General features: G+C 44.2%; 2 pseudogenes; both read right to left on the bottom strand.

Annotated features, from left to right (window-relative positions):
- Positions 1–25,943, bottom strand: part of LOC121397277 — a 320,931-nt pseudogene that overhangs the window by 268,513 nt on the left and 26,475 nt on the right.
- Positions 5,380–25,254, bottom strand: LOC121396833 (annotated as a pseudogene).

Genomic DNA, 25,943 nt, shown 5'->3' on the forward strand with positions numbered 1-25,943 from the left:
CCTCAAAGCTTCAACTTCCCAGTACCATATCACCCATGTGTCATTACGTACTAAGAAAAAGCACCCTAAATATGATTGCCAGGGTTCCTCTGAACATTTTGGTGGCCATTGTTCATAAGTTTACCAAAGTATCTGGCATTTAGAGGCCCCAAAATGAAGTTAGCGCATACAAACAGTCCCGTGGGTAACTTCAGCTAATGAAAAATCAACACATTGACTGCATTTTTGTGGGGTAAAAACACAGAAATATATGTTTACCCCCCAAAACCCATATATTTTTGGAAAGTACACATTCTACAGAATCTAAAATGGGTACCCATGCCTTTCTGCTCCAAACTACTGAGTCGCAAGGCTTTCCCACAATTGTCGGTTTTGGTGAAATATCTGAAAATTGCCTCAAAGCTTCAACTTCTCAGCACCATATCACCCATGTATCGTTATGCACCAAGAAAAAGCACCCTAAATATGATTGCCAGGGTTCCTCCGAACAGTTTGGTGGCCATTGTTCATAGGTTTACCAAAGTATCTGGCATTTAGAGGCCCCAAAATGAAGTTAGCGCATACAAATAGTCCTGTGGGTAACTTCAGCTAATGAAAGATCAACACATTGACTGCATTTTTGTGGGGTAAAAACACAGAAATATATGTTTACCCCCCAAACCCATACATTTTTGGAAAGTACACATTCTACAGAATCTAAAATGGGTACCCATGCCTTATTGCTCCAAACTACCGAGTCGCAAGGCTTTCCCAAAGTTGCCGGTTTTGGTGAAATATCTGAAAATTGCCTCAAAGCTTCAACTTCCCAGCACCATATCACCCATGTGTCATTACGTACTAAGAAAAAGCACCCTAAATATTATTGCCAGGGTTCCTCTGAACATTTTGGTGGCCATTGTTCATAAGTTTACCAAAGTATCTGGCATTTAGAGGCCCCAAAATGAAGTTAGCACATACAAATTCTGCTGTGGGTAACTTCAGCTAATGAAAAATCAACACATTGACTGCATTTTTGCGGGGTAAAAACACAGAAATATATGTTTATCCCCCAAACCCATATATTTTTGGAAAGTACACATTATACGGAATCTAAAATGGGTACCCATGCCTTTCTGCTCCAAACTACTGAGTCGCAAGGCTTTGCCAAATTTGGCGGTTTTGGTGAAATATCTGGAAATTGCCTCAAAGCTTCAACTTTCCAGCATCGTATTGTCCATGTATCATTACCAGCATAAAGCATCCTAAATATAAACATAGGGGTCTACTAAACAGTTTGATGCCCAATATGCATAGATATACCAAACTATGTGGCGCACAGAGACCCCCAAATGACAATATGTATAGACATTTTCACGGCTGACGCGCTGGCTGCTGCAATATAACCACTCGGTGTGTGTATTATGCGACATTAGACCACCTAACAGTACAGAGACCCCAGAAAACCATATATTTTCAGAAAGTACACATTCTGACGAATCCAATATGGGTAAATAAGTGTTTCTACTGCAAACTGCCAAACTGCAAAGCAATGCTGAACATAACGGTTTTTATCAAATTTCTGAAAATTGTCACAAAGCTTGAATTTTACCCCATTATATGCCCCACATTTCGTAACTTATCAGCATAAAACATCCTAAATATGAACGCCAGGGGTCTACTAAACACTTTGATGCCCAATATGCATAGATATACCAAACTATGTGGCGCACAGAGACCCCCAAATGACAATAGTGTATATACATTTTCACGGCTGACGCGCGCTGGCTGCTGCAATATGAGCACCTGGTGTGTGTAATATGCGACATTAGACCCCCCTAACAGTACAGAGACCCCAGAAAACCATATATTTTCAGAAAGTACACATTCTGACGAATCCAATATGGGTAAATATGTGTTCCTACTGCAAACTGCCAAACTGCAAAGCAATGCTGAACGTAACGGTTTTTATCAAATTTCTGAAAATCGTCACAAAGCTTGAATTTTACCCCATTATATGCCCCACATTTCGTAACTTATCAGCATAAAACATCCTAAATATGAATGCCAGGGGTCTACTGAACACTTTGATGCCCAGTATGCATAGATATACCAAACTATGTGGCGCACAGAGACCCCCAAATGACAATAGTGTATATACATTTTCACGGCTGACGCGCTGGCTGCTGCAATATAAGCACCTGGTGTGTGTATTATGCAACATTAGACCCCCCTAACAGTACAGAGACCCCAGAAAACCATATATTTTCAGAAAGTACACATTCTGACGAATCCAATATGGGTAAATAAGTGTTTCTACTGCAAACTGCCAAACTGCAAAGCAATGCTGAACATAACGGTTTTTATCAAATTTCTGAAAATTGTCAGAAAGCTTGAATTTTACCCCATTATATGCCACACATTTCGTAACGTATCAGCATAAAACATCCTAAATATGAACGCCAGGGGTCTACTGAACACTTTGATGCCCAATATGCATAGATATACTAAACTATGTGGCGCACAGAGACCCCCAAATGACAATAGTGTATATACATTTTCACGGCTGACGCGCTGGCTGCTGCAATATGAGCACATGGTGTGTGTATTATGCGACATTAGACCCCCCTAAAAGTACAGAGACCCCAGAAAACCATATATTTTCAGAAAGTACACATTCTGACGAATCCAATATGGGTAAATAAGTGTTTCTACTGCAAACTGCCAGACTGCAAATCAATGCTGAACGTAACCATTTTTATCAAATTTCTGAAAATCGTCACAAAGCTTGAATTTTACCCCATTATATGCCCCACATTTCGTAACTTATCAGCATAAAACATCCTAAATATGAACGCCAGGGGTCTACTGAACACTTTGATGCCCAATATGCATAGATATACCAAACTATGTGGCGCACAGAGACCCCCAAATGACAATAGTGTATATACATTTTCACGGCTGACGCGCTGGCTGCTGCAATATAAGCACCTGGTGTGTGTATTATGCGACATTAGACCCCCCTAACAGTACAGAGACCCCAGAAAACCATATATTTTCAGAAAGTACACATTCTGACGAATCCAATATGGGTAAATATGTGTTTCTACTGCAAACTGCCAAACTGCAAAGCAATGCTGAACATAACGGTTTTTATCAAATTTTTGAAAATCGTCAGAAAGATTGAATTTTACCCCATTATATGCCCCACATTTCGTAACGTTTCAGCATAAAACATCCTAAATATGAACGCCAGGGGTCTACTGAACACTTTGATGCCCAATATGCATAGATATACCAAACTATGCGGCGCACAGAGACCACCAAATGACAATAGTGTATATACATTTTCACGGCTGACGGGCTGGCTGCTGCAATATAAGCACCTGGTGTGTGTAATATGCGACATTAGACCACCTAACAGTACAGAGACCCCAGAAAACCATATATTTTCAGAAAGTACACATTCTGTCGAATCCAATATGGGTAAATATGTGTTTCTACTGCAAACTGCCAAACTGCAAAGCAATGCTGAACATAACGGTTTTTATCAAATTTCTGAAAATTGTCAGAAAGCTTGAATTTTACCCCATTATATGCCCCACATTTCGTAACGTATCAGCATAAAACATCCTAAATATGAACGCCAGAGGTCTACTGAACACTTTGATGCCCAATATGCATAGATATACCAAACTATGTGGCGCACAGAGACCCCCAAATGACAATAGTGTATATACATTTTCACAGCTGACGCGCTGGCTGCTGCAATATAAGCACCTGGTGTGTGTATTATGCGACATTAGACCCCCCTAACAGTACAGAGACCCCAGAAAACCATATATTTTCAGAAAGTACACATTCTGACGAATCCAATATGGGTAAATAAGTGTTTCTACTGCAAACTGCCAAACTGCAAAGCAATGCTGAACATAACGGTTTTTATCAAATTTCTGAAAATTGTCAGAAAGCTTGAATTTTACCCCATTATATGCCCCACATTTCGTAACGTATCAGCATAAAACATCCTAAATATGAACGCCAGAGGTCTACTGAACACTTTGATGCCCAATATGCATAGATATACCAAACTATGTGGCGCACAGAGACCCCCAAATGGATATATAGTAGATAAAATTTACAAGGCAAAACAAAATAAGGCAGTAAAGGGTGAAATGCAAAAAAATCCAATAAAACCACAAAAATCAATGTTTTTTTTCCAGACTAGTGTTATCGGCCGTCAGAATCACAGTTTGAATATTTTAGATGGGCCAAACAGGTTATACGGCTAGAAAAAAGTGAACACAATATATGCAGAGCTGAAAATGCAATAAAATGGCTAAAAATTCAATAAAATGGCTAAAAATGCACCAAAATACCCAAAATTGCAATAGAATCACCGAAATAACATACAAAAGGTATTGCACAGTACGGTTAGCGAATACGCTATGCGTAATGGCAATAAAACATTTTTTTCAGCCAAAAAAAGAAACGATGCGATAAGAAAAAAAAAAAAAAGCCACAATGCCATGTATGTGCGTGTGCGTGTGTACAAATGGTAAATTACATGTTATGTGCGCGTGTGTGCGTGTGCACGTGTGTGTAAGTGCAGTGAGTGTAAGTGACCCCCCCAATCCCCAAAAATGTATGTGTAAGTGTGTGTAAGTGTGAATCTAAGTGTGTATTACTGTAATAAGTGTGTGTTGGTGTGTTTGTGTGTGTAATTGTTGCACTAACCTGAAAAAGTCGCTGGAGACTGTTGCAGGCGATCAGGAAGAGCCCCTGGAAGACATCTGCCTCGTGGTTCCTGTCTGTGTGCTGTGGGGGCGGAGATCGTCGATCCGGTGTAGGCTGCAGCAGCAGGACACGTAAGTAACACGTGCCTGCTGCTGTTTTTGGGCCCCTGGGCGATCGCGCCCCAGGGGCCACTCGATCCCCTGCTCTGCTCGTTGCCTAGGGGCAGGGGATCGAGCAGGAACGGAGCGAGCGGCTCTAACAGCCGCTCCTCCGCTCGAGAACCAGGAAGTGCTGCAGAACGTAGAATCTACGTTCTGTGGCATTTCAAGTACCTTTGCCACAGAACGTAGATTCTACGATCTGTGGCATTTAAAAGGTTAAAAAGTTAGAATGTTGACAGGAAGGGTTGTTATTCTGAAATATTCCCTTTTCCATGGAATTTACATAATACCTTTGTATCTCTCCGGATGGTTTATTTCAGGGGTCTCCAACCTTTTTAACCCATGAGCCACATTCAGATGTAAAAAATTATTTCCTGTGGGGTGCCAGTGGGCTGTGATTGGGTATTGGTAGCTCCTGTGTGGGTTTTATGCAACCAAAACTTGCCTCCAGGCCACAAAATCAAAAATAAGCTCCTGATTTGAGGCCACTGGGAGCAACATCCAAGAGGTTGGTGAGCAACATGTTGTTCACGAGCCACTGGTTGGGGATCACAGATTTCGCTTTTTTCTTAAGTGTTGCTTTTTTCAGCTGTTTCTTGTATCAACATCATATTAACATATATTCTTCTCAGGTATTGGTACAGACCCTGTCACTTCCAATGAATACAGTAAGAATGGGATACGGATGCCCTCTAATGTATATGTGACAGGACTACAATATGTGGCACAGTGCTGTGTTTGTATAAAATGGTATTCCACAGTGACATCTAGTTACTTGCATATTACATTGTTATTTACTAGGCATTTTACCAACTTGCAGCTCTTCATTTGAATATCTGTCACCTTGTGATTAATGGAGCTGGGCCTCATTTTTGGGTTGTTGGGGTGTGACAGGGTGGAATCTTTCTGCTTCTGTTATAAACACTGTGTACTGGGACAAAACTGCACTGTGTATTCAAGATGGGACCTACCAGTGTCCTTCAGTGTCCCTTCATTCATCTTTTTTTTTTTTTTTTTAAAAAAACATGTTTTATTGATGTAAAGTCACAATTTTCAGACAGAATCTTCAAGTTCTCATTTCATGACACTTTAAAGAAAACAAAACTGATTATACCAAATAGTATTTACAAGGTAACAAATGGCAGAATAAAACGTGAGAATTTGAGAAGAGCCGAAAGTCTCAACTGCTAACCATATATGTGACCCATGTCAGATTGGTGCCCCTCAGTCCAAACTGAAAATCTAATCAACCAGTGCACTTTTCTGGCAGGAGCCAACAGCAGATAAGGAAGTAAGAGGAGCTGCAACTCCTTTACCAACTGTCTGATACAGCCATTCAGCCTAACTATCCAAACAATCAGATAAGGTCTTCTGTTTAAAAACAAATGGCCATTTAGAAGTCCTCCTAAAGTACTGACTCCACTATTATTGCATTCAATTCTAGATAAGATGCATGTTAATGAAAGCATCTCTGCAGTATGAATGCATCAAATGTCCTTAAAGGAGAATGCAACCCCCCACGGTGATAAGTCCCCATTGGCCCCCGTTTCTGTTTAGCTGGCTCTATTGAATTGAACTGCTCACAAAGATCCCCATCCATCACATTGACAGGGAAGTAGTATGAGTGGAAGCTGAAGTGGTCTCTGCCACAGATTGGAGGATGCTCTGAACGCAGGTGCATTTCCACATGCTGGAAGAAATCATGATCCTCATGTAATGAATGGTACAAGGATACAAATGCCTCCTGATTAGGTAGTGTACACCAGGGATTCTGAGCCTCCTGGGATTAGTGTTGTCTTCTGTACCTAAAGAACGGTCTCTCCCATCATTTACAATTACTTCAGCCTTCTGAGAATCTCCATTCAGAAGACATCTGTCCCATAATGCTTCATTACCAATAGGATCCTCATCAACATGATCATTGGTATTAGAAGGTCACCGAACTATGCAGCTATTTCCAAACTTGTCTGCTCCAGCCACTGTGTCATAGTCCAGGAGGTTGTCACCCAGCGTGGGTATGTGTCATCAGCTGGTTTTCGTTGCCCTTGTACCGCACCCATATGAAACTCTCCTGCACATCAGACAATATCACACGCTGCCCAATCATTTGTATGCCCACAATAAAGTTGGGAAGCTGCTTACTTTCACATTTTCTCAGAAGCTTCTTCGTTCCAAGGTCATATATCTTCAACAACTTTCCATCTCCAAACAAAACATGCCCCTGAAAAGGTGCAATTGCAGGGACCTCCTCAACAGATGTACAAATTCCAATTCCCCCCCCCCCCATTATTCACCGGTTTGCAAGTGTATATTAATCCAGCAGCAACAAAAGAGGGATTCAGGATAAGGTCTTTAGACTCCCCCACCAAGACATAAAAGTCATCTCCAGTATTAGTAAAGCGGCACACTGCCACACTGAACGCAGACTCATTTTGTTCCAGCTGCACCAAATCAAGGATAGGGTTCATGACACAAATGACTGATGCCCACTGGCCATTGTCAGCCTTGGGGGTGTAAGGGCCCGAAGGCGCAGTAGGAGTGTGGACCAAGGAGGAGGCAGGTAGCCAGCCGATATCGAAGTACACAGGGATGAGACAAGAGAATGGTCGAAGTCCAGGCAAAGTTCAGTTCAGGCAGCGAAGGTTCAATCCAGGAAAACAGGCAGAAGTCGGTACACAAGAATCAATAAGCAGAAATCACACCCAGGAATACACGAAGTAAGACCTATACTTGGGCAATGATAGTAATGTCCTGTGGCTTAATATAGGCAGATTTTGGCGCCAATTGGGCGCAATGGCGTCATCACGCTGGTTCCGGCGTCATGACGTTTTGACGCCGACGCACGTTCTGACGCCGGTGACCGTTCCGTCGCCGGCGACCAATCGGCAGACGGGAAGAAGCGGGCGTCATCAAGCGGCGACCAGCAGGATCCACATGGTGAGGGCGACGGTCGCCATTTTGGACGCCGTCGCCATCTTGGACGCCGTCGCCATCTTGGACGCCGTCGCCATCTTGGATTCCATCCGTATCTATTACAGTACCCCCTTCCTCAGGAGGGGCCCCAGGACCGCCATGACTGGGACTGGAAGGAAATTGCTTATGAAACTTCCGGATCAGATAAGGAGCATGCACATCGGAATCCTTCACCCAAGAGCACTCTTCCGGACCGAAGCCTTTCCACTCTATGAGATACTGCAGCATGCCCCTGGAAACCCGGGAATCCAGAATCCTCTTGACTTCGAATTCCTGATGTCCGTCCACCATCACTGGAGGGGGAGAAGAAGAAGAAGAAGTTGCAGGTTTGAGGAGGGAAACATGAAATACATTGGGAACTCACATCTCAGGAGGGAGTTTAAGACGCACCGCCACAGGATTAATAATTTCGATAACAGGAAAGGGACCGATGAATTTTGGACCAAGTTTGGGAGTGGGTACTTTGAGATGAATGTTCCGTGTGGATAACCAAACTTTATCACCAATGCTATACAGAGGAGATGAGATTCTTCTTCTATCAGCGAATCTTTTTTGTGACAGGGAGCTTTTCTCCAAATTGACTTTGGTGGAGAGCCAAATAGCGAGCATGTGAGCAGCTTGATCGTTGGCAGCAGGAACGTTAGTAAGAAGAAGGTCCTGAGGAAATGCAACGGGATTCAGACCGTATACACAAAAGAATGGGGATTTCTCAGAGGAAGCATGCATGGAGTTATTATGAGCGAATTCAGCCCATGGGAGTAGATCCGCCCAATCATCTTGACATAAGGAAACATGGCAGCGAAGAAACTGTTCCAGTGCCTGATTTACCCTTTCTGCAGCTCCGTTAGATTGGGGGTGGTAGGCGGAAGAAAATTGAAGAGAAATGTGCAGAGCCTTGCATAACGATCTCCAGAACTTAGAGACGAATTGAGAACCTCTGTCAGACACTATTTCAGCTGGAAGTCCATGAAGACGAAAAATATGTTGGATAAATAGTTTGGAGAGTTCTTGGGCAGTAGGCAATTTGCGAAGAGGAATGAAATGAGCCATTTTACTGAACCTGTCGATCACGACCCAGATGACCGTATGCCCCAGGGAGACAGGAAGATCCACAATGAAATCCATCGCCAGATGAGTCCAGGGACGAGATGGAATGGGTAACGGCAACAGAAGACCTTTAGGAGGGGAGCGACTGGACTTGGAGGTAGCACAAATGGAGCAGGCAGAAACAAAGTTCTTAACATCTTGCCGGCGAGAGGGCCACCAAACCAGACGAGACAGAAGTTCTGTGGTTTTCTTGATCCCAGGATGACCAGCCTGTTTGGAGCAGTGGGTTTGAGACAAGATGGAGTGGCGAAGTTCTGGAGGAACGAATGCGAGTCCCAAAGGGGTATCGTCTGGAGCAGAGGTTTGAGCCGAAAGTAACTGAGAAGCTATGGTGGGAAGTAAGGCGGCAACAATTTTAGTAGAAGGCACAATGGGTTCGGGGTCTTCAGAACACATACCTTCAGGAAGGAAGCTTCTAGACAGGGCGTCGGCTTTCTTGTTCCGGGAACCCGGGCGGAAAGAAATAAAGTTGAACTTGGAGAAGAAGAGCGCCCACCTAGCTTGTCTGGGGTTTAGACGTTTGAGGGACTGTATATATTCCAGGTTCTTGTGGTCTGTGAAGATAGAGACAGGAATAGTAGAGCCTTCCAACAGATGCCTCCATTCTTCTAATGCCAATTTGACGGCCAGCAACTCTCGATTTCCCACATCATAGTTTTGTTCAAACGAAGAAAACTTTTTAGAAAAGAAGGCACAGGGATGTAATTTTCCATCCTGTGTGGATCTCTGAGATAAGACAGCCCCGGCTCCGATGTCGGAAGCATCAACCTCGATGAAGAAGGGTAGTAGAGGGTCTGGATGTCTGAGGATAGGGGCAGAAGAAAAAGAGTCCTTGAGGGTTTTGAAGGCTTCTAAGGCTTCAGGGGACCAACATCGTGGCTTCCGCCCTTTCCGAATAAGGGACAAAATGGGAGAGATCTTGGAAGAAAATCCTTTGATAAATTGCCTATAATAATTGGCGAAACCAATAAACCTCTGAATTGCTTTGGTGCAGGTGGGGAGAGGCCAGTCTTGAATTGCAGAAACCTTTGCTGGATCCATCTTGAAACCTTGTTGGGAGATTATATACCCCAGGAAGGGGATAGAGGAAACTTCGAAGGAGCACTTTTCAAGCTTAGCAAAAAGGTTATTCTTTCTCAATCGGGATAAGACTTCCCGCACCTGGAGTCGATGTTCGAAGAGGTTTGAAGAAAAGACGAGAATATCGTCTAGGTAGACAACAACACTAAGGCCCAACAAGTCCCGGAAGATGTCGTTGACCAGCTCTTGGAAGACTGCAGGAGCGTTACAAAGTCCAAAGGGCATCACGAGGTACTCGTAATGCCCATCGCGAGTATTAAATGCAGTCTTCCATTCATCCCCTTCCCGAATCCGAATAAGATTGTAAGCCCCACGGAGATCTAATTTGGTGAAGATGCTGGCACCTTTCAACTGGTCAAAAAATTCGGATATAAGAGGTAACGGGTAGCGATTCTTTATAGTAATCTTGTTCAAACCTCGGTAATCAATGCAGGGTCGCAGGCTGCCATCTTTTTTTTCAACGAAGAAGAATCCCGCACCAGCAGGGGAGGAAGAAGGACGAATAAAGCCTCGTAGGAGGTTCTCTTGGATGTATTCCTTCATCGCTGCCGTTTCGGATGGAGAAAGCGGATAGGTACGCCCCGGGGAGGCATGGTGCCAGGAAGGAGGTCGATAGGGCAGTCATACGACCAGTGAGGGGGAAGTGTCTCAGCAGACTTTTTATTGAAAACATCAGCGAAGTCTTGGTAGGCTGGAGGGATGAAGGGTTTAGGGACCACAGAAGAAACCTTGACAAGAGGCTGGGCCGGCAGACAGTTATGTCGACAAAAGGAGCTCCAACGACAGATTTGAGTTGCGGACCAGTCAATGACCGGATTATGAATACGCAACCAGGGGAGTCCTGGAACCACTGGAGTAGACGGGCAGTCAATCAGTAGAAATGAAAGTCTCTCAGAGTGCAGAGTGCCCACCTTGAAGGACAGTTCTTGCGAGGACTTGAAAATGAACGCAGAAGAGAGGGGTTGATCATCAATGGCTAGGACTCGAAGAGGTACAGCCAGGGTTTGCAGAGGAATGGAGTGACGTTCCGCAAAGACTTTATCCAGGAAATTCCCAGCTGCGCCGGAGTCAAGGAAGGCGTGGGTAGATATGATTTTGGAAGCAAACTGGATCTGTACAGGAAGAAGAAATCGATGAGCAGAGGATTGGGGAGATTGAACGATTCCGCCCAGGTAAGTTTCCCCAAACTTACCTAGGCGTTGGCGTTTCCCGACTTCACAGGACATTCGTGGGCGAAATGGGCTTTGCCTCCACAATATAAACAAAGTCCTGCAGCCCTTCTCCGCAACTTTTCCTGTTCGGAAAGACGAGCACGACCAATCTGCATGGGTTCTTCAGTGGGAGCAGGAGAAGGAACCATAGTCGAAGAAGAGGACGCCATGGAGCTTGGAAGAAATGGCCTCTGGAAACGAGGAGCCAAAGAAGGTTGAGCCTTCCTCACACGTTCCTTGACGGCTTGGTGTTCCCTCTGTCGGGTATCTACTTTGACTGCCAGGGCAACGAGATCCTCCCAACGTGAGGGCATTTCACGGGAGACTAGATCGTCCTTAATGCGCATAGACAGCCCATTATAGAAGGCAGCATGGTAACTGTCATTATTCCAGCTGGTTTCAGCGACCAATGTGCGGAATTCAATAGCGTATTCAGGAACGGAACGTGTCCCCTGGCGAATCTGGAATAGGCGTGAGGAAGCTGACGCTGCCCGACCAGGAGCATCAAAAACCGTGCGAAATTCACGGAAAAAGGCCTTGGAGTCATCGATTAGGAGGTTCTCCTTCTCCCATAGCGGTGATGCCCATTCCAATGCTTTACCCGTGAGGCGAGTAATGATGTACCCCACCTTTGCACGTTCAGAGACAAATTGATGGGGAAGCAAGGTAAATTGGATCTCACATTGATTTATAAAACCTCTGCAGGCCTCAGAGTCACCGCTGAAGAGGGGTGGAGCTGGGATGCGAGGTTCAGAGACATGGATCGGGGCCACAGGAATCATAGCCGAGGCATCAGCCGGAGCCTGGATCGCGGGGGAGAGAGCCGACAGCTTCTCCAAAATGGCTTCTAGGGCCTGACCGAAGTGAGACTCCTGGGCTTCGTAGGCCTCCATGCGAGAGGCGATTCCTCGGAAAGCTCTCCCGAAGTTAGGCTGAGCAGGGGCCTCCTCAGACGGGTCCATGGCCCAAGTATACTGTAAGGGCCCGAAGGCGCACTAGGAGTGTGGACCAAGGAGGAGGCAGGTAGCCAGCCGATATCGAAGTACACAGGGATGAGACAAGAGAATGGTCTAAGTCCAGGCAAAGTTCAGTTCAGGCAGCGAAGGTTCAATCCAGGAAAACAGGCAGAAGTCGGTACACAAGAATCAATAAGCAGAAATCACACCCAGGAATACACGAAGTAAGACCTATACTTGGGCAATGATAGTAATGTCCTGTGGCTTAATATAGGCAGATTTTGGCGCCAATTGGGCGCAATGGCGTCATCACGCTGGTTCCGGCGTCATGACGTTTTGACGCCGACGCACGTTCTGACGCCGGCGACCGCTCCGGCGCCGGCGACCAATCGGCAGATGGGAAGAAGCGGGCGTCATCAAGCGGCGACCAGCAGGATCCACATGGTGAGGGCGACGGTCGCCATTTTGGACGCCGTCGCCATCTTGGACGCCGTCGTCATCTTGGATTCCATCCGTATCTATTACAGGGGGAGTCAAAGATGGACTCTGCAGCTGAATTCCTGAATGAGAATCTGCCAATCTCTGCTGCCAGTTCTCTTTCATCTTCCCCTGCTGCCTCTACCATTTTCTCTAAGTTAATGATAAGTTACTGTCTGTATGAATGACAAACTTGCGTGGAGTATACTGAAGTGGAAAAGCCACTTGGTTAAACGCTGCTCCCAATTTCTCCAGTGCCAAGATCCTCAGTGTGGTTGTAAAATAGCAAACAATTCCTTTCGGACACTGTTCAGATGCAAAACCCAGAGGCATACTCCAGGGTCTCATATGAAAGTGGGGTGAGATGGAAGCATGTGTAAGAGACATACCTGGTGGTCTAGTGGGCGCACATTAGGCCACAGGCGCCGAATCTCTAGGGTGCGCGCGGCGCGCCTCTGTGGTATTTAAAGGCACAGACGCGCTGATGTATGGACGTCAGCGCGCAAAGAGGCAAAAATCAAATAATATTTAAAGCCCAGTCTGTCTGTTTGGTAATTGCCCGTGATAGAACTTGTTTCTAGTGTTCCTGAGCCTTGTGCATCCGATCTGTTCTGTATTCTAGTCTGTTTGATTACCCCTGTTTGACCCAGCCTGTTCCTGGACTATTCTGCATTCTGTATCCTGACCCATGCCTGCCTACGACAACTCTTCTTGCTTAACCCCTTGATTGACAACCCGGTTTGACCCTAGCCTGCCTGACGATTCTTGTTATCTGCCTGCCTCGACCCAGCCTGTCTGACGATTCTTTTGCCTGCTCCAGGAGCAACTTGACATTGCCAGAACCACCTCCTGTCCCTGTAATCTAATTCTGAAGAGTTTGACAGGTCAAGACCAGAAAGATCACCAGTAACTGGGTCTGGTTCTAAGCAACACACCATTCTGAAGGCCTATGTTGAGGAAACCAATAGAGAAACATTCTCCAAGCTCATTCCTGGCTCCCTGCAGCACCCATTTCTACAATACACAGGGCCTCTGGCTGTGCGGGCAATGCCTGCATACTGAGTGGCTGCAGACAGTCCGAAGGGTCAAGACTGATAATGCAAACGGTGCTATCAACAAGCCCCACAGCCAAGAATCGGGAGCACTGTTCTCCAGGGGTTGCATTAGCCAGACTCATGCACACCACATCAGCTGACATTTCTTTTCTTTCTGTGCACTCGTTTAACTGCCCAGAAGGATCCATCTCAACATACACCAGCTCTCCTCCAGTCAGAGCAATCATTACCTGATTTACAGCACATTTTACAATGATCTTTTGGCCTGGTGTTTTCCACTCATTTACTCTCGTCTGCATGTATGTGTCTGATGCCACCAGGATACACCTGAACCAAAGCCTCATCACCCAGTAGGGAGCAGGAGATGGTTGGAGTAGTCCCACGAAAAACCAGAATCGGTCACCAATGGAAAATACCAGAGTGGTATTTATGAAAGATACAATGACAAACATTATATTCATCTTCGATGTGCCTCCTAACAGTATATATCAGCATTGGGATTAGAGGCAGTCTGAGACAGCCATTTTAGACACCTCACAGTCCATTACTCAGGACCCGGAGAGATTTGTGGCCCTCAACTGCTAGCAAAATAAAGCTGGGCATGTCTTCATCGACCAAGTCAGCAATCTGGCAGCACATAATAGGGAGAGTCTGTCCCTATTCATCAACAAGCACAAGGTTCTTCAAAGGGCGTTGCTGAAAGAAAAAAGTATCTCCTTCCTTAAGGGACATAGCAGAGGAGAAATCTGGCTCATCATCACCCCCCAAGTGAGCAATTTGTGGCTACAGAGTTTGGAAACCATTACCTTTACCAAAGATAGCCTGTTTAAGCACAGACATAGCTACCACAGCTGAAAACAGATATTTATTGAGTAAGGATTGCATGTGGCTGTTAATGTGGTCCTACCTCAATTGGTCTGTTTAGGCCTCCAATGTAAACCTATTTGTTGGCCCAGGCCAAAGCATTGTATCAGCCCAATATAATGTGAATTTGGCTGGCTGCCCGCGGCCCGCCCCTTGCTGCAAGCCTGCAACTGAAATCATTCAGCAGTGGCTGTGGCAGAAGTTATTGCCCTATAGTTTTAATTATTGCAACAGTTGGTAGGTTGAAAAGTTAATTTCATTAATAATGATATAAATAATAAAAATTAGTGCTATGCAATGCTGTCTGCTGAGAAATATTAACTACATAGATTATTTGCTGCCTGCTAAGATTTGAAAAGGGAATTTTACTTTTTTTTTTATTAATTAATATTTAAACTGATACTGCCACTGCCCACTGGAGCACAATTGACAGGCAAAATACTGGCACTCACGATAAATGAATCATAGATGCTGGGTCAGTGACTTCTAATATCCTTATCATTTACAGTAGGGGGTAAGTAAGAATATAGATGTGCAGGGTAATTACCGTATATACTCGCATATAAGCGAGTTTTCAGCCAACCCAAAATAAGCCAGAAAACGCATGCCTCGGCTTATACGCGGGTCAGTTAAAAAAAATTACCTATTTGACTGATGCGCGTGCCTCTTCCCTGCTGATGGCTGCGCTTCTAACCTGCAGCTGTCCTGGATGCCATTTACTGCTGCCATTTACACAGTCCCGACCAGAATAATGAGGCACAGCTTAAAATCTTTGGTGCGTCTCTGAGCTGTGGGATACTGCAGGGCACTCGGCAGTTGCGCACTTCCTGATGGGTCTCGGTTAGCCAATGAAAAAAGGCCCTCCCCTTTATCCCTGTCCAATCAGATGCTCAGAAGTGTGTTTATGGATTCCATGTGACATAATTACGGTACCGTAGTCAGGCAAAGTTCAGAGAGGGTAAGAGGTTTGCGAATCCTTTCTCCTGAATTCTCTTTCGTTCCCACCTGTCAGTGATTGTATTTATTACTGGACCTTAACCTTTTTTTGCCTGCCCCAATGACACTCCCCTCCCTAATCCACATGCCTCCTATCATGCCTGAACTGAACTGCAACTCCCATCACTCCTACAGTTAAGAGCTTAGCAAGATTAAATGGCAGGTAGCATGGAGATTGGGCAGCATGCCCATGGCTCAGGTTTCTCTCTGCATCACCAAATAGGGGCAAGGAGGGGGGGGGGCACACAGTTACTTTACTTTGCTGCTGCCATCCTGCAGCCCTGGTAGCATTATTTTCCCATCGCACAAAAGTCATAGTACAGCAGAGGACATCATAACATTACTGAAATAATTGGCTGACCCCCCTTAGCTATCTGTATAACAGAGCATTCTGTCCCAGTGGCTGCACAGATCCTATCTGATCACCATTGTAAGCAGCAGTCCTGTCCTGCTTTATGGCAGCTGAGATTCTAGCTATCTGTATAACAGATCATTCTGTCCCAGTGGCTGCACAGATCCTATCTGATCCCCATTGTAAGCAACAGTCCTGTCCTGCTTTATGGCAGCTGAGATTCTAGCTATCTGTATAACGGAACATTCTGTCCCAGTGGCTGCACAGATCCTATCTGATCCCCATTGTAAGCAACAGTCCTGTCCTGCTTTATGGCAGCTGAGATTCTAGCTACCTGTATACCAGAACATTCTGTCCCAGTGGCTGCACAGATCCTATCTGATCCCCATTGTAAGCAGCAGTCCTGTCAGCTTTAATGGCAGCTGAGATTCTAGCTATCTGTATAAGCAGAGCATTCTGTCCCAGTGGCTGCAACAGATCGCATCTGATCCCAATTATAAGGCAAGCAGTCCTGCCTGGCTTTTTGGTAACACAACATTAAAGGCTTGTGTCTATAGCATAGCAATAAGGGGTGAGTTTCTCGTAGTGGGGCAACTGTGATACATTAGGAAATTCTAACCACCAACTGATTCATAAATATATAACCATACTGGGCTGTTTTATAAGGTTCTTTTACTGTATATATGGGGGGACTGAACTTTTTTTTTTTTATCCTGTTAGAAATGGATACCCGATACCGCTAATCCTAAGACAAAACAAAAATGCAGGTCATACGAGCTAGTTTCAAACTGAAGGTTTGTGTCAAGAGGGGCAGAAGAAAACGCAATAACAGTATTGGGCAAGTAGGGAAATTTTTGTGTTGATGAAAAACAAGGAGGGAGTGGCGGAAAATGAAGGCTGAACTTGGAAAAAGATCCCAAAGGCTAAAAAAGCTTGACGTGGTTCAACAACTTCTTATGGCGGCTTTAGAGATGAATTGCAATAAAATGGGTTATGGAGTTTCGTCAAAAAATGGTTACTGCGTAACTGCTTACATGCCCTCAAAATGGCTAAGGTGAAACAAAGCATAAAGCACCAGGCATTGAAAATTTTGTTGCGTCAGCAATGTGGCGTACCCGCTTCATGTAGGTTTGACCTATGTTTGGAGCGAGAGAACAAAGATTTCCAGAAGTGCCGCAAGAACTTGAAGATATAAAGGATTTCATACTTATGCCTGGAATATTGGAATATGGATGAAACACTATACTTTGATCTTCCAAAGCAAGAACAGAACTGTGGCAAGAGTTTAGGAAGACAAAAACTTTTTTCCTCAGAAACACAGGAAATTAACAAAAATCCGTTATCAAAACAGTGTGTTCTGTCATGTTTGGCTGATGGACTAAGCTGCGCCTGTCATTAAATTTTAAAAGAAAGACCTTGGCCTAAAAAGGTAAAATTTCCGCACCAAAATTAACAGTGCGTGGCACATGTTAAAGGCTGGAGGATGCAGAGGTCGCCGAACAAAAAAATGGCTGGAGAGAAATTTGGAATTTGCCAGCGACCAGGAGGCAGCCTTAAAAAAGAAACGCACCGATTGGCTAGTTTGGGATATGTTCAGAGCCCACACATCTGAGACAAAACAATTGGCAGTCTTCTCAATTTTACCCTTGGGGCTGGGGTTTTTAAAAATTTCCAGGTTGGGGCTTTACCATCTGGTAAATTGCCAAGCCCCCTCCTTCGAATGGTTTTTTGGTTTCCCCTTTCTTTAAAAATAAACCTTTCAAAGACCGTGTGTCGAAAGATGTGGCATGAATGGAATGTCATTCTGGTCAAGCTAAAACTGACAAAGCTGAAATTCTAACAAAGATCCTGACATTGGAAATTAATAGCAAAGTGGGTTTCAAATGCATGGGAAGATATTCCAAGAGACATGGTGCATTACGCTGCCTTCCAGAAATGATGGCATTAGTAATGCTATGGAATGGCAGTGGAGAATGCGCATTGTATGAGAATTGACAGCAAGTGATAGTGATGCCTGCGAACTCATGATGATGACAATGTCTATGCTGACAAATCCTCACACCGGTCAGCTGAAATTGAAGCTCTGTTTGGAGAAACAGATGATGGAGGAATGCCAGTTTGATAGGATTTAAATCTTTTTGTGAATTTAACATTGGTCTGCTGATGAAGCTCAGGTGGTTGTACTTTTAAAGATATCTTGTTGCATACAATATTGACCCTTTCTGCACTTACGAGTTTACAGTAACTTACTGTTTTTATTTGAAATAAAACCATTATTCCAAAAAACATTTAACCCACTGCATGCCTCAATTTTGATTTAGCCCCTGTGTGGGTAAAGTGGAGCGCCGGCGGCTCCCTGTGTGGGTAAAGGGAGGGCAGGCTCCCCTGTGTGGGTAAAGGGAGGGCGGGCGGGCTCCCTGTGTGGGTAAAAGGGGAGGGCGGGCGGGCTCCTGTGGGTGGGTAAAAGGGAGGGGCGTGGCTCCCTGCGTGGTAAAGGTGGAGGAGCGGGTGAGGCGCTCGCCTGTGATGGGTAAAACGGGGGGCAGACCAGGTTCCTAGTTTGATTTTAGAGAGAGGAAATAGCGCTCATCGGAGTTGGTGTTTTACTCCTCTGGGATTGTCCTCCCCATGAGGGCCAAAGCTGTTTACTACAGGTGAGCAGATGGTGGGCTGCTTGGTGTATTAGTGGCAACCGTCAATATTCTGGGTCATTATAATTAATATATCTTTATAATTATTATCGGGATAAAGAGGATCTCTTGAAAGTGGGAAGAAAGATCTGATGTTGGGCTGCCCGCTTACCTTGCCCTTAAGTTGGCGGAGATTCCATTCCCCTGGTGGGAAGAGTGCAGCCCACAGCAAGGCAGCAAGGAGGCGGGGAAAAGCACCAGAAGCAGGGTGGGGTGCAGCCAACATGAGCAGGCAGCAGGGAGGAATAACATAATCTCGTTATACCCTCTCTCATTGGCATAAACAGCCACCACGTGGGGAATTTTCTAGCTTGGCGGGCTTAACGAAAACATCGGCCTAAAGTGTGAACACACCCTCTATTGGGGGCCAAATAAAGACTCTCACTGGCCAAAAAAAGGAAAGTTCATAAGATTGGACACTATTTCCATGGGACCAAGAAGTAATTCACCACCGTGTTCCTACAACTGAACCTTCAAGCTGTGGATGGGCCTTAAAATTCAGCGCCCCCGTAGTGGAATCTTCAGGGTGGTAGATAATTGAAATAGTATGTTTCTAAATCCTGATTGCCAGGCTTGTGTGTCCCATCATTCTGCTACAAACAACTCTCATTACCTCCAACTTTACTATGTGGCGCTCCTGCTACAACTCCCATTATCCTACCCGTTCACTATAACTTACTTATTGTCCCGAAAATGGAAGGCCAACATGCCCACAACTCTAAATACCCGTGAAACTGTCGGAGCTGGTGGGACCTGACCTGCGCTAATGAGATATTTTTGTTACAATAAAAAATCTTGTTTTTATAGATCCATTAAATCATTCCCCTTCTGCTGCTGTGCCTGGTGGTTCTCATCCCTGCCCCCACTCTCCCCGCTCTCCTCTCTCCTCATTACATTCTAATTGGCACTGGTTTCCCAAGGGACGAGACAAGCCCAGTTTATTGGGCCCAGTGGGTGCCCGCGGTATTTCTATTCCACAGTGGCTACAAACCACCAATTAGTAACCAGAATCTTTCTCCGGTCTGTGTGCCAGAGTGGCGGGGGAGTTGGGCAGAAAACCACACACAATGAGCTTCATGTGCTGTGTGAAACAACTGGCTTCCTTGTGTTTATTATAAAAGGAGAAAGAACACCCTGTCGCAATCAACAATGCAAAGCTCCTGTGTGGGTAAAGGGGCGGGTGGGCCTGTGTGGGATAAAACAGACAATTTTGCTTATAGTATACATATCTACATGTGACTTGTATGGTACATTGCTGGCAATCACTTAATGCAGCCATTGAGGAAGCTTAAACTGCCTTTTCCATTCAGTACCTGGAACCAGCCTCTGTGGCTGCAGCTCCTGATTGATTGACACTAGCTGGTTGGTGGCACCAAAGGCTGTCAAGCAGCAAGAGCCAGTTCTATACAAATATGCAGATAAGATTTTTATGTCATTATTCCTATTAGATATCCTTGTACCACTGATATAGCTGGCTCTGTGGTCGGCACCAGTATACGTAATAGGTTTAGCCTAAGTAATGCTTTCAGCCTTGCAACATTCTTATCTTCCACATACTATTGAGGGCTACAAGGGCTTTCTACCCTAAGGCATGTTGGCATATTAAGGGCACCAAAAAAGAAGACACCCCATTCGAGCCGTATAAGCTTACCTGAGAGTGTCCCAAGGGAAATGTCTGTCCTCTGTCTTCTGAATCTCAATTCTAATCCCTTTGCTTCAATCCTTCTCTTTTCTTCCTGCTTCTTACTGGCATATTTCCTGTAAAGACAAATGTACGAAAAATTATTAATTAAAACAAAATATTATATCAGTGTTTTTTTTGGAAAGCACTCTTGAGCTTTCCAAATGCTTACCCTATAATTTAATGTGCAATACCAAGTTTGTGTAAAAGAATAGACTAAAAAAATAAAAATCGAATTGAAGCGCTGCTGCTGAGCGATCTGACATACTTTATGTTCCTCATGGAAGAATGAAACAGAGGCAACTGCAAAGTGGTGGAGGAATCTCACCTTAATGGGCCGCAGGAAACGCTGCGGAGAGAGAACGACAACTGATTCCCTTGATTCAATTAGGAAGCTTTATGTTCCCGACAGTAACAAAGGAATAAAGAAGATTTCAATAAAAGAAGATCTTAAAGGGTGCTTAAAACTTTAGTTAATTAATTAGTAATGTTATAGAATGGCTAATTCTAAGGCAATTTTCAATTGGCCTTCGATTTTACCTTTTTTATAGATTAAACTTGCCTTCTCTTCTGACTCCAGCTCTTAATGGGGGTTCACTGACCCATCTTAAAACAAATGCTCTGTTAAAAGGCCTGCACTATTTATTGTTATTATTGATGACTTTGTATTCATTATTCATTGTTTCTATTCAGGACCTCTTCGATGTCATTAATTTCCAGTCTCTTCTTCAAACAAAATGCCATGGTTGCTGAGGGTAATTTGGACCGCTAGTAACCGCAGATTAGTGAAATTTGCAACTGGAAGAGCTGCTGAATAAAAAGCCAAATACTAAAAAAACGGAAATGAATAAAAAATGACAACCAATTGGAAATTGGTCTCAGAATATCTCTCTCTACTACATCGTACTAAAAGTTAATTTAAAAGGTGACCACGCCCTTTAAATGTAGAAATTTAGATATACTGTCCGAGGATACATTGTTAACCATGTTACATTTAAAAAAAAAAAATATATATATATGATATATAGAAGTTTTTGTGTGTATGCACTCCAGAATTTGTAGTTGCTTCGGGTGCGTAGGTCAATTATTGGTCTATGACAAATGATAGAAATGACTCGCACACCATTTTCAGTGAAATAAAAAATATAGTTTTTGAATCATTTGTCTTCTTCTTCTGACCCTTTTCAGCTTTCCAATGACCCCCATCTCAAAACAAATGCTCTGTAAGGCTACACATTTACTGTTATTGCTACTTTGTATTACTCCTCTTTCTATTCAGTCCTCTCCTATTCACATTCCTTTCTCTTATTCAAATCAAAGCATGGTTGCTAGTGTAATTTGGACCCTAGTAACCAGATTGCTGAAATTCTAAACCGGAGAGCTGCTGAAAAAAAAGCCAAATAATTAAAAAACACAAATAATAAAATAAAAACCAATTGCAAATTATGCAGAATATTACTCTCTAAAATAGTTTCCTGTGTGTCACAAATCAGAAATAATTTCCCTTAGTATGGGGGTTCTATAACATGGATGGATTCTGTACATTATTGTTCTTTTGCTTTGCTTTCTGAGTACACGGGGGCAATGACTGCACAAGTATCCCTACAGAGACAGGGTTTAGGCTTTGTACCCACAGGCAACTTCTTATCTGCCCAATGAATATTGTGTTGTGCACTTTAACCTTCACCCCTATGGCGATAGCACCAGATATGTCTGACTATGAAAGGGAGAATGGGATCGTACCTGCTGAATTGTGCCTTATGGATAATATCCCTGTGCACTGAAATACAGTAAATATGTGTCTTGTGTTTTTACTTGCCTTTTAGAAGGATTTGTTCTTACTGCAATACATTTGAGAGTCTGTATCACTTTAAACTCAATCATATATATTTTTATCTTTCCCTCCAGCTTTATGTCTGTATATGCCAGTGGGTACATGAGTATACAGACTACATTCAATGATGGGGAATGGAGGGAGATTCCCAGGAATGACCATTAGAAACAGAATCTCCCGTACAGCGAGATACCATAAAACTATGGCAGAATATGTATTTCCCTGTACTAAGCACAATTCAGCAGAAACAGTCCCCTAAATTTGCTCATAACCTGTATAGAGAGATCCCATAAAACTATGGCAGATATGTATCCCCCTGTACTAAGCACAATTCAGCAGGAACAGCCCCTAAGTTTGCTCATAGTCTGTACAGAGAGATCCCATAAAACTATGGCAGCATAGGTATTCCCCTGTACTAAGCACAATTCAGCAGGTACAGCCCCTAAGTTTGCGCATAGTCTGTGCTATGGCAGAATATGTAGTACTAAGCACAATTCAGCAGCAGGATACAGAGAGATCCATAAAACTATGGCAGAATATGTGTACTAAGCACAAATCCCTAAGTTTGCTCATAGTCTGTGACATAAAACTATGGCCCCTGTACTAAGCACAATTCAGCAGGAACAGCCCCCTAAGTTTGCTCATAGTCTGTACAGAGAGATCCCATAAAACTATGGCAGAATATGTATCCCCCTGTACTAAGCACAATTCAGCAGGAACAGCCCCAAAGTTTGCTCATAGTCTGTACAGAGAGATCCCATAAAACTATGGCAGCATAGGTATTCCCTTGTACTAAGCACAATTCAGCAGGAACAGTCCCCTAAGTTTGCTCATAACCTGTACAGAGAGATCCCATAAACTATGGCAGCATAGTATTCCCTGTACTAAGCACAATTCAGCAGGAACAGTCCCTAAGTTTGCCTCATAGTCTGTACAGAGAGATTACCATAAAACTATGGCAGCATAGGTATTCCCCTGTACTAAGCACAATTCTGCAGGAACAGCCCCCTAAGTTTGCTCATAAACTGCACATCGAGATACCATAAAACTATGGCAGAATATGTATTCCCCTGTATTAAGCACAATTCAGCAGGAACAGCCCCCCATTATGGCCTTATCACAAAAGTCCTTAATACATTAAGAAAAGATGTGGAGATGAAACTTAACCTTTCGGCCTGAGTATTTTAATGTAAAGAGAACCCACCATGTTTATTCTACTCCCAGGTGTTTCCTTATACAGGTACCCATCACTGATCTTAAAGGAGAAACTAAACCCCCCTTTAGTCAAAAATTCCCAATGGCCCCCTCTCCCCTCTAGAAATAGTGACACACAGGCGACATCTTCGGTATTCTCAGTAATGTGAGCACCGTATTGGCCGCATGCAGAGTTGAGAAATCTGCCGCTTGCGAGACAACTGCGCATGCAGCGAAAAGTAAAGGGAAATTGCCGAAGGGACCAGATTATTACCGAAGCACCGGAAGATGAGGCCTGTGAGCTCCGCTAACTCTGCATGTGCGTCACTATTTCTACATGGGACACAATTCAGGGGTGGAGGGGGGCCAGTGGGACATTTGGCAAAGGATTTAGTCTCCTTTAAAGGAGTTGTCCCCCTTAACCATAACTTTTAGTATGATGTAGAGAGTGATATTCAATTTGCAATTGGTTTATTATTATTTGTGGTTTTTTGATTATTTAGTTTTTTTTATACAGCAGCTCTCTAGTTTGTAATTTCAGCAATCTGGTTGCTAGGATCCAAATTACCCTAGCAACCATGCACTGATTTGAATAAGAGACTGGAATATGAATAGGAGAGATAGTTATAAATACACTGGGCAGGATGATCAATGAATGAGCAGTTTGACTCAAATTCACTCACATTCTCTGGACTTTTTCTTTCCTCCCGTTGGTGCTGGAGTGGTCGCCTTCTGTGATACTCCTTCATCTGTGGAGAAAATGGAACAGAGTTACACCATGCTTAGCTATGGATAAAGGGGAAGCAAACCAGAGTGTAAGCTCATACGCTTATCTCCCATAATTCCACAGTTTCTAAGAATACTTCCCTTTGTATAAAAGTCAGTTTGAGGGTTATTGAGGTTTTGTTGCTTTTATATCTCTTTCTACTTAAAGCGAATCTGTCATCACTTGAGAAGGAAACATATTGCAGAAGTGGAAAATGATTAGGTGCTGGGTTACATGAGTAACTAAGTGCTTCAGTGAGTGCTTCACAACAGACCCTGCAGCTTTCACTGTGAGCAGAAAAAGGAGATTTTGTGTATTCACCGTAAATCTCTCTGGTCACTTGGGGGACACAGGGAACTATGGGTAGAGCTGATGCCACTAGGAGGCTGGACACAACAAGAAAGAAAACTGGCTCCTCCCCGCTGGCTACACCCACTACAGGCGGAGCCTATGCCAGTTTGTCCCAAAGAAGGACTGAAGGAGGTTCCAATTGAACAACAACTTTAATTTTAACTTGGAACTTACACTATGACTGAAGATGTCAAATGGTAGAATTTGGTGAAGGAGGGGATTGAGGTACACGTAGCTGCTCTGCACTGCTGTTCTGCCCAGGTTGTGCTCATCCCCCTGGTGGAAGAGCCTTTACTGTGTCTGGAGGTGTCAGTCCTTGAGCTCTGTTTGCCCGTTGGATTGTCTGTTTTATCCATCTGGAAATGGAAGCTTTTGTGGCTGGTAACCCTGTTGTTGGCCTGAACATGTGACGAAGTGCAAATCAGTTTTTCGGATGTTACGTACCCTGTGGAGATAGAACTTAAGGGCATGTACTGGGTCCAGAGAATATAGAGAAGCCTCCTTGGGGCAGAATATGGGAATGGTTATATCCTGGTTGGTATGAAATACCGAGAAAACCTTTGGTATAAAGGAGGGGACTGTGCGTAAGACCGCTCTGTTGTGATGGAAGGTGAGAAACCGTGGCTTGTATGACAGGGCGCCGATCTGTGAAACACACCTCGCTGAGGTGATTGCGATTAGGTAAGCAGTTTTCAATGTGATCCAATGGAGTTTCAAATGATGCTCTTTGAAGCACCTTTGGCACTAGAGTGAGGTCCCACGTTGTCACTGGTTTTCTAAACAGCGGTGCCATGTGGGCCAATCCCTGTAGGAAGGTCTTGACGTCCGATGGTAGGGCTAACCTCTTTTAGAGATCCGAGGAAGAGACCTAAGGTCACTCCCCTCCTGGAGGAATTCTAGAAGATTTGGTAATGACCAGACTTCGAAGTTTACTTTGTGCTTGAGGCACCATTGTTTATAGGTGGTCCACACTCTGTAGTACGCTCTGGCCAATGTAGGCTTTTGTGCAGCTCTCAAGGTGTGAATCACGGCATCCGAGAAACCCTTTTGTTTTAGGATGTGGGTCTCAAGAGCCACACTGTCAAGTTGAGACTGTGGGGGTTGCGATGTTGAATTGGACCTTGTTGAAGTTGATACGGAATGGACGGTGGGACCCATGGATCCTCTATTGACAGCTTGAGGAGGTCTGAGAACCAAGACCGCTGAGGCCAGTTTGGTGCTATTAGGATGAGAGTGGTCTGTTGCCTCTGTACTTTTTTGATTGTTCTGGGAATCGGAGGTAGAGGAGGGAATGCATAAGTGAGACTGAAGTCCCATGGGGCCAGAGAAGAGGAATCTTGAATTTTCATGGGAGGATAAACCTGTTTGAGTCCTTTGATGTCGAACACCGGCCGGACCGATCCGTCTTTTTTGGGGACTACTAACAGGTTGAGTAGTAGCCTTTGAACTGTTCTCTGGGAGCAAATGTAGAGATGACCTCAG

The sequence above is a fragment of the Xenopus laevis genome, chromosome 8L (assembly GCF_017654675.1).
Source record: "Xenopus laevis strain J_2021 chromosome 8L, Xenopus_laevis_v10.1, whole genome shotgun sequence".
In the NCBI taxonomy this organism is placed as follows: domain Eukaryota; kingdom Metazoa; phylum Chordata; class Amphibia; order Anura; family Pipidae; genus Xenopus; species Xenopus laevis.